At 41.3% G+C, this 16057-nt stretch overlaps 1 long non-coding RNA gene across 3 annotated transcripts in view; it reads left to right on the top strand.

The window, feature by feature from the left end:
• Positions 1 to 498: 498 nt before the first annotated feature.
• Positions 499 to 16057, top strand: part of LOC133544975 (uncharacterized) — a 47791-nt gene continuing 32232 nt past the window's right edge. For all 3 annotated transcript variants that reach the window (XR_009804692.1, XR_009804693.1, XR_009804694.1), the window contains exon 1: positions 499 to 570. This is a non-coding gene — a long non-coding RNA (uncharacterized LOC133544975). The remainder of the gene's footprint in view (positions 571 to 16057) is intronic.

Here is a 16057-nt window from a genome sequence, read left to right on the forward strand (position 1 = left end):
CAAACCATGGAACATGATAGAGATGGTAATAAAACAATCTTGCCGTCCTTCATACTTTCTCCAAACGAGCAGTTTGCAATTTCCCCCATTTGTGATGTTTTTCCAATCTGCGATATAAGCGAGTATCACTATATATATAAACAGGCACGTGATTTTTCTGTCTCTATATCTCCGTAAAAAATATAATCAATTATTTTCCGTTTTTTGTTATTTTTTTCGGACCTACATTGTGTGTTAAATTTTGATCTGTCTCTTTGCCATACCTGCCAACAATTACAGTTTTACCATAATGAGTACGGTTTTTGATCATCCGTTTCGGTTTACGGCTGCCGTGGTGAAAACTACGGTTTTGTATTAAAAATTATTTACTTAAAAAGCTACGTAGCAACGCAACTCCATGAGGGGGAAAAAAATCTAATTTGGTGTGCAGTGTAAACTGGGCCTGTGTTCTGTGTCCAGTAGAGTATAATCTAGCTCCTTTCATTATTTCAGCCATCACCAGCAGAAGGAAGCAGTGAAGCCTTGAAGAGCCGACGGCGCATTTCCTCAACCGGGCAGTGTGCTTCAATGGTATGTGTATAATTAGATTGTGAATTGAACAATAACTACAAACATTAGGGTTATGTCTGTCACGCTTGACACTAAAAGGTGGGATAACCTAGCTTAAATATGACTATTCTTTTAAATCTGGGGCCTATTATATAAAACCAACTTTTCTTTCCTATGGGTACATGTTTTTGGAATATCCATGAATCTTTAAATTATGAAATCAAACCATGGAACAGGATAGATCTTGCCTTCTTTCATATTTTCTCCAAACGAGCCGGTTGCAATTTTCCACATCTGTGATGCTTTTCCGAACGCTGACATAAGCGGACATCGCTATATATTATAAAGTGTTACCCAAAGAGCTTTGCGAGAGTATGCCATTATAGTCTGACGTGTTATGGCCTGTTCACGACAGGTCGTGTTTTGTTTTGTTTGTGTTTATTTTTCTATGTTTGGTAGTCATTTGCTGTTTCGGCGTTCCTCCTTTCGCTTACATTTTGGTTACCAGGGCGCTGATTTGACTCACCTGCCCCTGATTAGCAATCAGGGTGCTCACCTGCTCTTGATCGCTAGTCAGAGAGCTTAAAAAGTTATTCTCACCCTGCCTTCCTAGCCGGTACATTGTTCTCTCAACGTGTCCGGTCGGTACGTTGTTCTCTCGACGTGTCCGGTAGGTACGTTGTTCTCTCGACGTGTCCGGTAGGTACGTTGTTCTCTCGACGTGTCCGGTCGGTACGTTGTTCTCTCGACGTGTCCGGTCGGTACGTTGTTCTCTCGACGTGTCCGGTCGGTACGTTGTTCTCTCGACGTGTCCCGTAGGCACGTTGTTCTCTCGACGTGTCCCGTAGGCACGTTGTTCTATCGACGTGTCCGGTCGGCACGTTGTTCTCTCGACGTGTCCGGTCGGCACGTTGTTCTCTCGACGTGTCCGGTCGGCACGTTGTTCTCTCGACGTGTCCGGTCGGCACGTTGTTCTCTCGACGTGTCCGGTCGGCACGTTGTTCTCTCGACGTGTCCGGTCGGCACGTTGTTCTCTCGACGTGTCCGGTCGGCACGTTGTTCTCTCGGCGTTTCCGGTCGGCACGTTGTTCTCTCGCGTTTCCGGTCGGCACGTTGTTCTCTCGGCGTTTCCGGTCGGTACGTTGTTCTCCTCGGCGTGTCCGGTCGGTACGTTGTTCTCTCGGCGTGTCCGGTAGGTGCGTTGTTCTCTCGGCGTGTCCGGTAGGTGCGTTGTTCTCTCGGCGTGTCCGGTAGGTGCGTTGTTCTCTCGGCGTGTCCGGTAGGTGCGTTGTTCTCTCGACGTGTCCGGTAGGTGCGTTGTTCTCTCGACGTGTCCGGTAGGTGCGTTGTTCTCTCGACGTGTCCGGTAGGTGCGTTGTTCTCTCGACGTGTCCGGTAGGTACGTTGAATTCTCGACGTGTCCGGTCGGTACGTTGTTCTCTCGACGTGTCCGGTCGGTACGTTGTTCTCTCGACGTGTCCGGTCGGTACGTTGTTCTCTCGACGTGTCCGGTCGGTACGTTGTCTTGCTAATTCTTGTCCGGCGTCCGCTTTTCTCGACATTTTCAAGTTGTTAAACTCGCACAACTTTTCCTGTGTTTTGTTTTCCCTGCATGTATTTTTGTTTGTTGGTTCATTACATAGAATAAAAGACTTTCTTACCAGACGCTGCTTCTGCCATCTCCTTGCTTTTTTCTTCCGCGTTGTGAAAACCATGACCATTGCCACAATGCAACCACAGACGTATCAACCTGTCCGAAGTGTTTCTCACAGTGGACGAACAAAATTGTATTTAAGGACATGAAATTACGAAGTACAGGAAGATTACAATGTAGACCTTGCTTCTGAGGCATTAGGCTTGCTGAGGTCAAAGACTACTGATTAAGAGAACCAGAACTTTTCCATGGAGAAAGACAAGATGGCCCCTTTGGACCTTGTCTGCCATGATGATGTAGCCGCTCTGCCGTCTTGTTCTCGCCGTTGCTAAAAGCCGTTCCCAGCGTTCCACCCGCGCGGGCTACCTCCTCATCGGATTGCAGTATGAACATCTGCCCCTCCTTCGGTCTGTCTTCGTGCCTGTCTTCTGTTTATGATGCTTGCAATGTTATTATCTAGCACGGCTGAGACTCTAGCCCTGGAGTGGGCATCTTTTGGCTCAGGGGCCGCATTGGCTTTTGAAATTTGACAGACGGCCCCGGCTAGCACATTATGCATTTCAAAGCATATCGTGTCTCATGGCCGTGTATCTCTTATGTGTTTTGAGTTGCTTTTATTGAAAAAAAATGCTTTCTACTCATGAAATGCTAGTTTCATGAGTCGATCTATACATAAAAATGTTAATCACATAGAGAAAAATAAGAAACATATTGCCTATAGCTACAAAGTAGAATTTGCGCAAAGCTCTTTGGGTCAAGCTTCACTTTTAATGGAAATATCCATTGACGTCACTGAATATCTCCAACATGCCTTGATTTAAATTTTTTAGGGACTGATGGAGACACCAAAAACTGAAAACTGATACCAACAGGTAAGAAAATAATGTTTTGCTTTATAGAACCCCAGCCTGAGAGATGTTTTGAGTTAAGAAAAAAGAAAAATCCTCATATTAGAAAAGTTCAATACAATCTTAAATCTTCTTTACTTTTAGTTTTAAGCTATGCTCAATTTTCCAGCTAACTTAAACACAAAATAACAAAATATGAAGTTAAGTACCTGGTTTATAAGGACTTGTTTAGACGTCAGCAACTTGAAAATATTGACCTTTCACAATGGTGTTTTTATAGGTATTCATAAAAGACATACACACAAACATTTTAGTAAATCATTTCCAACAGCTTTTTTTTCTACGGTTACTACCATGAACATACTTATCAATGTGATAAATGTGTGCGTTAGTAATATCACACTTTTGTCGCACTTTTCCTTCCATGTGGAACCCAACAGGAAATAAGCTATCGTCGAGCTTCGTAGGTTTTTGCTGCTGGGGGCCGTTTTTAGCACAGCTTCACACACTCCTCATAGTGGAGTTTCTCAAGTTTAAAAAAAAAAAAAAATACTGTCATTTACTGACCAGTTTCTCCAACTAAGGCGTTGCCTCTTCGTGTTTGACGACGAGGTGTGTGAGCTAAAATATGAGTAACAGCCCTGGCCCACCTCTGTGAATAAAGGAGAAGGAGGGACACTGGTTGATAAGTGACACTTCTGATCAGTCACTTGTCCATTTGGCTATAGATTTAAGTTTCGAACATGCTAGACAGATTCATGAAAATATTACTCTAGTTTAATCAACTTTGGATGGATTAGTCTTAGGGAACAAAATGCAAATGAAAGAGTTAAAATATCTTTGCAGATGTGCTCCTATTTTTTTCTCAATAAATACCTGCACAAAGTTTTTCTAGTTGCAATTGATTAAATGCTTTAACTGTACAGTCCTGTGGGTACTTGACATGTGGATGTAATATAGCTTGCTCAAATCTACCTCCTACTCTAAGGATGCTTTGTGGTCCAGGAAGGGATTTAGTCGTCAAAGGGGAACATTATCACCCATTTCTGAAGGGTTAAAACCAATAAAAATCAGTTCCCAGTGGCTTATTTTATTTTTCTAAGTTTTCTCAAAATTGTACCCATCACGCAATATCCCGAAAAACGGCTTCAAAGTGCCTGATTCTAACCGTCGTTATATCCACCCGTCCATTATCCTGTGACGTCACAGCGTGACCACACAGAAACAAACATGGCGGATAGCACAGAAAGGTATAGCGATATTAGCTCGGATTCAGACTCTGATTTCAGCGCCGTAAGGGATTCAACAGATTACGCATGTATTGAAACGGATGGTTGGAGTGTTGAGGCAGGTAGCGAAAACGAAATTGAAGAAGAAACTGAGCTATTGAGCCATATCATGACAGACAGCGGCAAGGGAGGAAGCGAGGACGAATTAGGCGATCGCCTTCTAACCAACGATTGGTATGTGTTTGTTTGGCATTAAATGTGGGTGGAGGGAAAGGCTGGAAGCAAATGAGGTATAATGATGCAATATGTACATACAGCTAGCCTAAATAGCATGTTAGCATTGGTTAGCTTGCTGTCATTGCTGTCACCAAATATGTCTGATCAGCACACTCCAACATAAGTCAATAACATCAACAAAACTCACCTTTGTGCATTCATGCACAACCTTATAAGTTTGGTGGACTAAACGAGACAGAAAAAGAAGTGGCATAAATCATATCCAGGGGGTTTACCTCGCTCGTCTGCGGGAACAGACTGCCGTCGTCCCTGAATAGCTCGCACTTCCGGCAGATTCAGTGTTGGTCTATTTTCCAATATTGCAGATTTTGTTGACTTTATCGTTGGAATGCATCTGCTTTGAGTGTCGCAGGATATCCACGCATTCTTGCCATCTCTGTGGTAGCCATAGCTGTCGTCGGTAAAGTGTGCGGAACAAACGAGGGACTTTCGCATCTTTTGGCCACTGGTGCAACTTGAATCCGTCTCTGTTGGTGTTGTTACACCCTCCGACAACACACCGACGAGGCATGATGTCTCCAAGGTACGGGAAAACAGTCGAAAAAACGCCAAATTACAGAGCTGATTTGACTTTGTGCGTGTAATTAGATTGAGAAAATGGCGGATTCCTTCATGTTGTGACGTCACGGATGAAAGGTCATCGCTCCGACCGCGAACAATTGAAAGGCATTTAAATCGCCAAATTCACCCTTTTAGAGTAAGGAAATCGGTTAAAAAAACATATGGTCTTTTTTCTGCAACATCAAGGTATATATTGACGCTTACATAGGTCTGGTGATAATGTTCCCCTTTAAAGCCTACTTGTCGTGTTTTTAGTCAACTGCTTTTGGAACAAAAGCTCTTTAATTTCTTTAAAGAAGACTGACCTTTGCACAATGGCTATGATAGTAAGCTCAGCTTCTTGACTATCTTCAAGACTTTTGGCTTAATTTTTTCTTTTGCATGCTATTAAACTCTATCACAAATCTGATCAGCTTTGATCTTTTTCTTGACAAACCAGACAAAAAAATATTACGCTAGAGCAGGGGTCACCAACGCAGTGTCCGCGGGCACCAGGTAGCCCGTAAGGACCAGATGAGTAGCCCGCTGGCCTGTTCATAAAGTAGCTCAAATAGCAGCACTTACCAGTGAGCTTCCTCTATTTTTTAAATTGTATTTATTTATTAGCAAGCTGGTCTTGCTTTGCTGGACATTTTTAATTCTAAGAGAGACAAAACTCAAATGGAATTTGAAAATCCAACAAAATATTTAAAGACTTGGTCTTCACTTGTTTAAATAAATATTTTTTTTTTTTTTACTTTGCTTCTTATAACTTTCAGAAAGACAATTTTAGAGAAAAAATACAACCTTAAAAATCATTTTAGGATTTTTAAACACAACTTTTTACCTTTTTAAATTCCTTCCTCTTCTTTCCTGACAATTCAAATCAATGTTCAAATATTTTTTTTATTATTTTTATTAAGAATAATAAATACATTTTAATTTAATTCTTCAATTTAGCTTCTGTTTTTTCAACAAAGAATATTTGTGAAATATTTCTTCAAACTTATGATTAAAATTCAAAAAAATTATTCTGGCAAATATAGAAAATCTGTAGAATCAAATTTGCATCTTATTTCAAAGTCTTTTGAATTTCTTTTATAATTTTTGTTCTGGAAAATCTAGAAGAAATAATGATTTGTCTTTGTTAGAAATATAGCTTGGTCCAATTTGTTATATATTCTAACAAAGCGCAGATTGGATCTTAACCTATTTAAAACATGTCATCAAAATTCTAAAATTAATCTTAATCAGGAAAAATTACTAATGATGTTCCATAAATTCTTTTTTTATTTTTTTTTAAAAAGATTTGAATTAGCTAGTTTTTCTATTCATTTTTTTCGGATGAATTTTGAATTTTAAATAGTTGAAATTGAAGATAAAGTATGTTTCAAAATTTTATTTTCATTTTTTTCGTGTTTTCTCCTCTTTTAAACTGTTCAATTAAGTGTTTTTTCATAATTTATTCTCTACAAAAAACCTTCCGTAAAAGGAAAAAAATGTACGACGGAATGACAGACAGAAATACCAATTTTTTGTATATATATATATATATGGCTTCACGGTGGCAGAGGGGTTAGTGCGTCTGCCTCACAATACGAAGTTCCTGCAGTCCTGGGTTCAAATCCAGGCTCGGGATCTTTCTGTGTGGAGTTTGCATGTTCTCCCCGTGAATGCGTGGGTTCCCTCCGGGTACTCCGGCTTCCTCCCACCTCCAAAGACATGCACCTGGGGATAGGTTGATTGGCAACACTAAAACTAGTGTGTGAATGTGAGTGTGAATGTTGTCTGTCTATCTGTGTTGGCCCTGCGATGAGGTGGCGACTTGTCCAGGGTGTACCCTGCCTTCCGCCCGATTGTAGCTGAGATAGGCGCCAGCGCCCCCCGCGACCCCGAAAGGGAATAAGCGGTAGAAAATGGATGGATGGATGGATATATATAGATATAGATTTATTTATTAAAGGTAAATTGAGTAAATTGAGCAAATTGACTATTTCGTGGCAATTTATTTAAGTGTGTATCAAACTGGTAGCCCTTCGCATTAATCAGTACCCAAGAAGTAGCTCTTGGTTTCAAAAAGGTTGGATGACCCCTGCCCTAGAGAATCTATCTTTTGTTTGTGTGTAGTTTACGACAACTTTGGGCACTTCTGGGTCTTTTGCGTCTAGTTTTATGACATTAATCTTGGCGCTGGGCAGTTCTTCTTGACAGAAAAACCTTGGTCCAGCTGGAGGCGATAAGAGGTTTAGCTTTTAGTTCACGAGACGCACGGTCAGGATTTTCCTCAGACGTAATCTACGTCCATTCTGTGGGTTAAGTACTCTAATACGCTGGATGTGGTTTGCTATGAAAACATGAAAGCGTCATGCATCATTGTTGATACATCCCAAGACAAATTGTGTACGGGGCTAGAAAAAATATTCAATATCTTCCATCTCCAATTCTAGTTTAAGCAAGTCGTTTGAGCGCACAGCGACAACAGCTGCTGACAGCTCCAGCCTTGGTAGCGTTGCTCCCAAGTTAAGTTGGTAGGTGTTACTCTGGTCCACGCAAAATACAAGTGAGCAAGGCATTTTTACTGATCTACCAATGGCTCTTAGATAGGTACAATATTCATATACTGCAACACTTGCTTCTGAGATATAGTGGAGTTCATGTTTCTGCGCTACTCTGAAATATTTTGGAAAATAAAGTCGTTTGATCATGACATCTGCTTTGGGCATGAGATCTGACAGTGAGGACTCCTTCCGTGGCTAGATATCACTTGCAAAGGCCTTGTCCCAGTCCGCCTTGTCACAACACATTTTCTGCAATATTGTTTTCAAGAAGAATGGAAAGCGCCATAAACCCTAGTGGGTCGTTGATGGATGCTACAGTCGACAACACTCTTCAGTGATTGGTCGTTAACAACTACTCAAAACTGTAAATGGTCAGAGGCGATACACCACTTGACGCCAATAGCCCCTTCAGTCTGTTGCTCACTGAGTGTTAGATCTTGGTTTCTTACTGCCTCTGCAGTATCTTCTTTGGGAAGTGATAATATTTGAGGCCAAAGTTGCGCAGGCCGGTGATGATTATTCTCCAAACAGGTGGACACGCATGCAATAGACAGATGGAGTCGATTGGAAGTCTCCATTGTCCCACCACAGGAAGCACAGATACTCATGGTCTTCCACCATGACTAGTGAAACGTGCGTCACAGGACTCCTACTAGTGCGTAAACTCCTTTTATATTTTGCCGAAGAGTCAAACATTACTCTTATTTTTCCAGGTTTCTGAGGATAGTACACCCCATACTATGGTATTTACCAGGCAGGTATTTTGTTCAGTTTTTCAGGAGGCATCTCCACACTATCATTTCATTCATGAATATGGTGTATCAATCAATCAATCAATGTTTATTTATATAGCCCCAAATCACAAATGTCTCAAAGGACTGCACAAATCATTACGACTACCACATCCTCGGAAGAACCCACAAAAGGGCAAGGAAAACTCACACCCAGTGGGCAGGGAGAATTCACATCCAGTGGGACGCCAGTGATAATGCTGACTATGAGAAACCTTGGAGAGGACCTCAGATGTGGGCAACCCCCCCCCCCCCCCCCCCCCCCCCCCCTCTAGGGGACCGAAAGCAATGGATGTCGAGCGGGTCTAACATGATACTGTGAAAGTTCAATCCATAGTGGCTCCAACACAGCCGCGAGAGTTCAGTTCAAGCGGATCCAAGACAGCAGCGAGAGTCCCGTCCACAGGAAACCATCTCAAGCGGAGGCGGATAAGCAGCATAGAGATGTCCCCAACCGATACACAGGCGAGCGGTCCATCCTGGGTCCCGACGAGCGGTCCATCCTGGGTCTCGACTCTGGACAGCCAGTACTTCATCCATGGTCATCGGACCGGACCCCCTCCACAAGGGAGGGGGGGGACATAGGAGAAAGAAAAGAAGCGGCAGATCAACTGGTCTAAAAAGGAGGTCTATTTAAAGGCTAGAGTATACAGATGAGTTTTAAGGTGAGAGTTAAATGTTTCTACTGAGGTGGCATCTCGAACTGTTACCGGGAGGGCATTCCAGAGTACTGGAGCCGGAACGGAAAACACTCTATAGCCCGCAGACTTTTTTTGAGCTCTAGGAATCACTAATAAGCCGGAGTCTTTTGAACGCAGATTTCTTGCCGGGACATATGGTACAATACAATCGGCAAGATAGGCTGGAGCTAGACCGTGTAGTATTTTATACGTAATTAGTAAAACCTTAAAGTCACATCTTAAGTGCACAGGAAGCCAGTGCAGGTGAGCCAGTATAGGTATATATGTATGTATATAAAGGTATATACAGTACAGGCGTAATGTGATCAAACTTTCTTGTTCTTGTCAAAAGTCTAGCAGCCGCATTTTGTACCAACTGTAATCTTTTAATGCTAGACATGGGGTGACCCGAAAATAATACGTTACAGTAATCGAGACGAGACGTAACAAACGCATGGATAATGATCTCGGCGTCTTTAGTGGACAAAATGGAGCGAATTTTAGCGATATTACGGAGATGAAAGAAGGCCGTTTTAGTAACGCTTTTAATGTGTGACTGTAATCCTTGTGATATTGTTTCTCTTTCTATCTTTGCTTAGAATTCTTGAGTCAGTGTTTCTGCACAACTTTTGATATTCGGTAAACTTGGACTGTCTTCCGTAAATGGCAAATGTAGTTCACGATGCTCATCTTCTAGCATTTTTACTACTTCCTCCAATATTGGAATGAAGCGCAAATCCCCTTTGAAGAAATTAGTCTTTTACCTTCATTCCATTGGAATCGGACTCAGGTACTCCAATCACATCATGGTGTGACTGCTTTAACTTTGGTGCGACTAATGTAATGGACTTCCTTCAACAACTGATTGAATGGTGGGCTGAGTGTCTCTTCCTTGACAATGATCATGCGGCTGCAACCATTAGCGTCTCCATAATCCACACAAGGATCAACACTTCAGACTATTGTTCAGCCAAGATCTGTTCTTTGGGTAAAGGGCTCACTGTCTTTTCCTGACATGACTTCTCGAGTTACCAGTACTTGCAAACAGTTGTAACCTATAGTGTAGGCAGACTAACATCGAAATCAATAAGAGGAGCAATTTCTCCAGCAGAGTAATCTTAAGTAAGGACATGCATGCTCTTGCAGTTTCCGGTGTGGGAATATAAATTTAGATTGGCAGGGACAAACTCTCTTGCATGTCATGGGCAGAGGAATTCTCTTTGATGAGTAGAAGCCTCAGACTTGAAGTCGTGACAGTTTTTGATTTGAGACAACTGAATGTTTGGATGACAATTTTGAGGTTTATAACTGCACGTCTTGGAGAACAAATGTCGCTCTGACATTCCAGGTTCATATATAGCAGTTTTTCCTGTTTGGGTTCCTTCCTGTGGCCCACTTGTGGATGTGGGTTTAGTAGGGATGGGTATTTATAAGATTTTTGTGATTCTGATTCCATTTGATTCTGCTTAAAGGGGAACATTATCACAATTTCAAAAGGGTTAAAAACAATAAAAATCAGTTCCCAGTGGCCTGTTGTATTTTTTGAAATTTTTTTCAAAATTTTACCGGTCCCGGAATATCCCTAAATAAAGCTTTAAAGTGCCTTATTTTCGCTATCTTCGAAACCACTATCCATTTCCCTGTGACGTCATACAGTGCTGCCAATACAAACAACATGGCGGTTACCACAGCAAGGTATAGCAACATTAGCTCGGATTTAGACTGGGATTTCAGCGGTTTAAGCGATTCAACAGATTACACATGTATTGAAACAGATGGTCGGAGTATGGAGGCAGATAGCGAAAACAAAATTGAAGAAGAAATTGAAGCTTTTGAGCGAATAGCTATTGACGCTATTCGGCCATAGCGTGGGTGTACCTAATGAAGTGGCCCATAGCATGGCTATGCATCGTCGGTAAAATGTGCAGACCAAACAGGACTTTCGCATCTTGTGACACTGGAGCAACTTAAATCCGTCGATTGGTATGTGTTTCGCATTAAATGTGGGTATCTAGTTTCAAATGTACATACAACTAGCGTAAATAGCATGTTAGCATCAATTAGCGTAGCATGTTAGCATCGATTAGCTGGCAGTCATGCCGTGACCAAATATGTCTGATTAGCACATAAGTCAACAACATCAACAAAACTCACCTTTGTGATTTCGTTGACTTAATCGTTGCAAATGCATCTGCAGGTTATCCATACATCTCTGTGCCATGTCTTAGCATCGCCGGTCAAATGTGAAGACACTTTGGCAAATTCAATGGGGGTCTGGCGGCAGATTTGTTGCCAGTGGTGCTACTTGAATCCCTCCCTGTTAGTGTTGTTACACCCTCCGACAACACACCGACGAGGCATGATGTCTCCAAGGTTCCAAAAAATAGTCGAAAAAACGGAAAATAACAGAGCTGAGAAATGAAAATGAATATGGCGGGTGTGTTACCTCGGTGACGTCACGTTCTGACGTCATCGCTAAAAGACCGATAAACAGAAAGGCGTTTATTTTACCAAAATTCACCCATTTAGAGTTCGGAAATCGGTTAAAAAAATACATGGTCTTTTTTTCTGCCACATCAAGGTATATATTGAGACTTGCATAGGTTTGGTGATAATGTTCCCCTTTAATGATTCGGCTCCTTAACAGTTTTAGCGATTCTTATTTGTAAAAAAGAGAAAAAAGGTGGATTATCATCAATTTAGTTTAGTTAAGAGGTAACATGACCTAAGAAAGCCTACAGTGAGGTCTCAGGAGGTACATATGTAGCATTTCCAAAACCACTGTTTTAAAATTCAATATAAAAAAATATATAATTCTTCTCTATAATTGAACAAAATAAACTGTAGAATTTAACAAAGTGAGTCCTGTGAAAATTACACAAAAATGTTGCATTGGTAAAAATGTTGATGATTATGGCTGACAGTTTATGAAAACCTTGAATTATAAATCTCAGAAAATGTAAGGTTTCAAAAACTTTAAGCAAAATCTTCAAACTTATCGCCCAAAACAAAAGGTACAATCTTTTGCTATTTACTAAAAGAGGCTTCTTATGCCCAGCGTTAGTCTGGACATTTTGAAGTTGTTGAACTTGCACATTTTTTTTTCCCCCACACGTCTTTTTATTTCAATCAATCAATCAATGTTTACTTATATAGCCCTAAATCACTAGTGTCTCAAAGGGCTGCACAAACCACTACGACATCCTCGTTGGGTCATTACATGGAATAAAACACTTTCTTACCTGATGCTGCTTTTACTGCTTCCTTGCCTCTTCCTGCCGCATGGTAAGAGAAACTGACATCGCCACGAAATATTTAATAAGTTCGTATTTTTACACTTCACATGTAATGACATAATATCAGATAGATAGATATGAACTTTATTAATCCCTTGGGAAGGTTACAAAAAAGGCATAAATAGAAAAAGAGTAGCAAATAAGTTACAAAAAAAGATACTATAGAGCAGGGGTCACCAACGCGGTGCCCGCGGGCACCAGGTAGCCCGTAAGGACCAGATGAGTTGCCCGCTGGCCTGTTCTAAAATAGCTCAAATAGCAGCACTTAACAGTGAGCTGGCTCTATTTTTTTAATTTTATTTATTTACTAGCAAGCTGGTGTCGCTTTGCTCGACATTTTTAATTCTAAGAGAGACAAAACTCAAATAGAATTTGAAAATCCAAGAAAATATTTTAAAGACTTGGTCTTCACTTGTTTAAATAAATTCATTTATTTTTTTTACTTAGCTTCTCATAACTTTCAGAAAGACAATTTTAGAGAAAAAATACAACCTTAGAAATGATTTTAGGATTTTTAAACACATATACCTTTTTACCTTTTAAATTCCTCCCTCTTCTTTCCTGACAATTTAAATCAATGTTCAAGTACATTTTTTTTTTTATTATTGTAAAGAATGATGAATACATTTTAATTTAATTCTTCATTTTAGCTTCAGTTTTTTCGATGAAGAATACTTATGAAATATTTCTTCAAACTTATTGTGAATAAAATAAGTAGTCTATGCCGGTTTAAGTGAAAGGTGGAGTAGTCTCTGTTCTATCATAGGTAAGTCACCCATTCTCTGTTCTTCAGTACTCCTTCTGTACTTTCGAAACTTGACACATTTGAAAATGTTTGTCGGGATGGCACTGCTGCATCCTAGGACCCACCAGCCATTGGCTCGCAGTTCGTTCATCGTCATTCCACATCCTTAATGATGCACCTTCTCGTGGAAATGCTTCATACGCAAGGCTGTGATAGGGCTGCTCTTTGGGAGTATTGCAGGATGCTTCACGTGTGGGTGCAATGCGGCTTGACTCAAGCGGCCTCCCACTCTTAAGATGCCTTCTTCATCCAAGAATGGATTTAATTTACCAAGCTTACTGTCTTTAGTCTTGAGAACTGCTTTCTTTGTGTTCTTTTCTACGTCGTTTCAGTCTGGCGATTGCTCTAACTACTCTTGACCAATCAGAGAATTTCTCCAGGCGATTCAGCAATGATCTATCGTCTTCTGCCTTGGTGTTACACACGACAGCTTTGCGGAGTTCTGGGTCGTCATCCTTGATTTCTGCCACCGTGCACTCTCTTATGGGTAGTTGTGTGTGCAAGAGAAACTTCGGTCCCGTGAACCAGTTTGAGGTCTGAAGTTGCTCTGCAGTTAAACCTCAGGTAATTATGCCATCCATAATATTGACATAGTCCTTGTAGTACTTTTGGTGTTTTTTCAGTCTTATTTCAAGACAGTTTAGTCGGTGTACTACACACTTCTTGTTGTTGGGCAAGTTTGGTCGTTCCTCTTTGAACGGTAATGGCATTTCGTAGTGTCCATTTGCATCTTGTGTGATGTTCTCGCTCATCTTCTACAGCTCTTTCAGAGAAGTCTGATTCAAGGACCTTGATAATGTCCGAGGGAGTAATTTCCTTCACTTTGGTTTGACACACATCGTGTACTTCAGTTTTGAGGTTTAGATAAGGCTCCAAACCTGGTGTCACTTGTCTCACTACAATGCGATGGCTGACTCCGAAGGCATCGCCGTAGTCTACATAGGGATTCCGGTGACCAATGATACTTCATCCAAGGTCTGTACGCTGGGCATAGGGCTGGTTTTACTTTGCCAGACACGACTTCCCTGGGAAGTAAGGCTCGTGAGCAATTGTACCCGATGAACAAACCTACTCCGCAGTCTTGCAGAGGTGGTATCTCATCTTGGAGATGCTATAGATGGGACCATTCTTTGGCAGTTTCAACTGTAGGTATATGAGTTCTGTTCGCTCGAATGAACTCACGTGTGTAGACTGGTGGTAAGGCAATCTTCTCACCTGAATAAAAGCCTCTTACTTGCAGGTTGGTTACTCTTTGGGAGCATACTACTGTAGTTCTTGCAGTCATATTAGAACGATTAAGCTTGACTTGCTCTTTGTCCACTTCCAATGCATCTGCTACTTCACTCAGAACAAAGGTTGTATCGCTTTGAGAATCCAACAGAGCATACACAAGGACCTCTTGCGTTGGTTGAGTTGTGGATGAAAGCCAGACTGGGATTATTGCAGCCGTTTGTATGTTAGTTTTTTGAAGTATTACTCCACATGAAGTAGCATCTTTGGTTCTTTCTTTGTTTTGGGGTGCTTGAGGTATTTCATTAGGATTTTCTTGACTTGTACTTGGCTTGGCTTGTGGTGGCTTTTGTTCATCTTTGATTCGCTCCCCATGCAGATAAGCCGGATGCTTCTTTACGCATGTGTCGCAAACATTCCTATTGCTGCAGTTGTTTGAGCGGTGTCCAAACTGAAGACAACCAAAGCATAAACGTTCAGCTTGGATGAACTTGACTCTGTCCGCCACAGCTTTCTCCATGAACTTCCTGCGTTTATGCAATGTATGATTGTTCCTTTTACAGAGAATGCACGTCATGAAATTATTTTCTTTGGAGTTTGTAGTCTTTTCATTAGAACTTGTGTTCGTCTTTGCTCCAAAGCTTTGTTGTCTTTGGGACCTTGGCTTGTCTGTCTCACTTGATTTCAGTGACTACACTGAAGTGATAGTGTTGCAGGCAACTTTAGCTTCCCAAGTTCGAAATCTGACAAAATAACTGAAAGAGGGGAATCATTTTTTCACTTGTTCCATTTCCATAATCTTTATATTCCAAGCCGCGGTCAGCCAATCTGGTAACTTAGAAAGGATCTTCCTGTTTTCATTACAGTCATTCAGGATCTCCAATGCCTTGATGTTAACCATGGCAGCCTCACAACTGCGGAGAAAATCTGTGAACTCTCGGAGCTCAAGGCTTTCCTTACAACCAATCTTAGGCCACACTTGGAGCTTGTCTCTGTAAGCTTTTGCAACTGTAAATGGGTTTCCATATCGCTCCTCTAGAATCTCCCAAGCAGCAGCATAGGCAGATTCAGTTCCGAGCAGGAAATAACCATCACAGGCTCTCTTGGCTTGACCACCTATGTATCTTCGTAGGTAGTATATCTTCTCATTCTCTTGTATGTTCTTCTGGTCTATCAAAGTTTGAAAAGATAGTTTCCAGTCACTATATTTCAATGGATCCCCGCTGAATGTTGGAGGTTCAGGAATTGGGCTTCTGTTGGCACTTAAAGCACCTGCTCGGACCTTAACGAGCTCTGCTATACTGTCTTTGGATGTTTTCTTAACTTTTGATACGGAAGACCTATGTGTAGACAGATGACTTGGGGGCGCAGATACTTGGTCATCTTCTTCAAAATCATCTCCTAACACGTCACTCCACTCTTCTTTGACACTCCCTTGATCATATATCAGCATTTTCGCCTTTGCTGCATTAAGACTTTTCACTTTCTCCAATTTCTTTATCTTTCTACGTTTTAACTCTAGAGTCCTTTGTAGAGCTGCATGGTCTTCTTCTAATTGAGCTTTTATTTTAGCTTTCTCT

Source organism: Nerophis ophidion, linkage group LG28 (assembly GCF_033978795.1).
Source record: "Nerophis ophidion isolate RoL-2023_Sa linkage group LG28, RoL_Noph_v1.0, whole genome shotgun sequence".
NCBI lineage: Eukaryota > Metazoa > Chordata > Actinopteri > Syngnathiformes > Syngnathidae > Nerophis > Nerophis ophidion.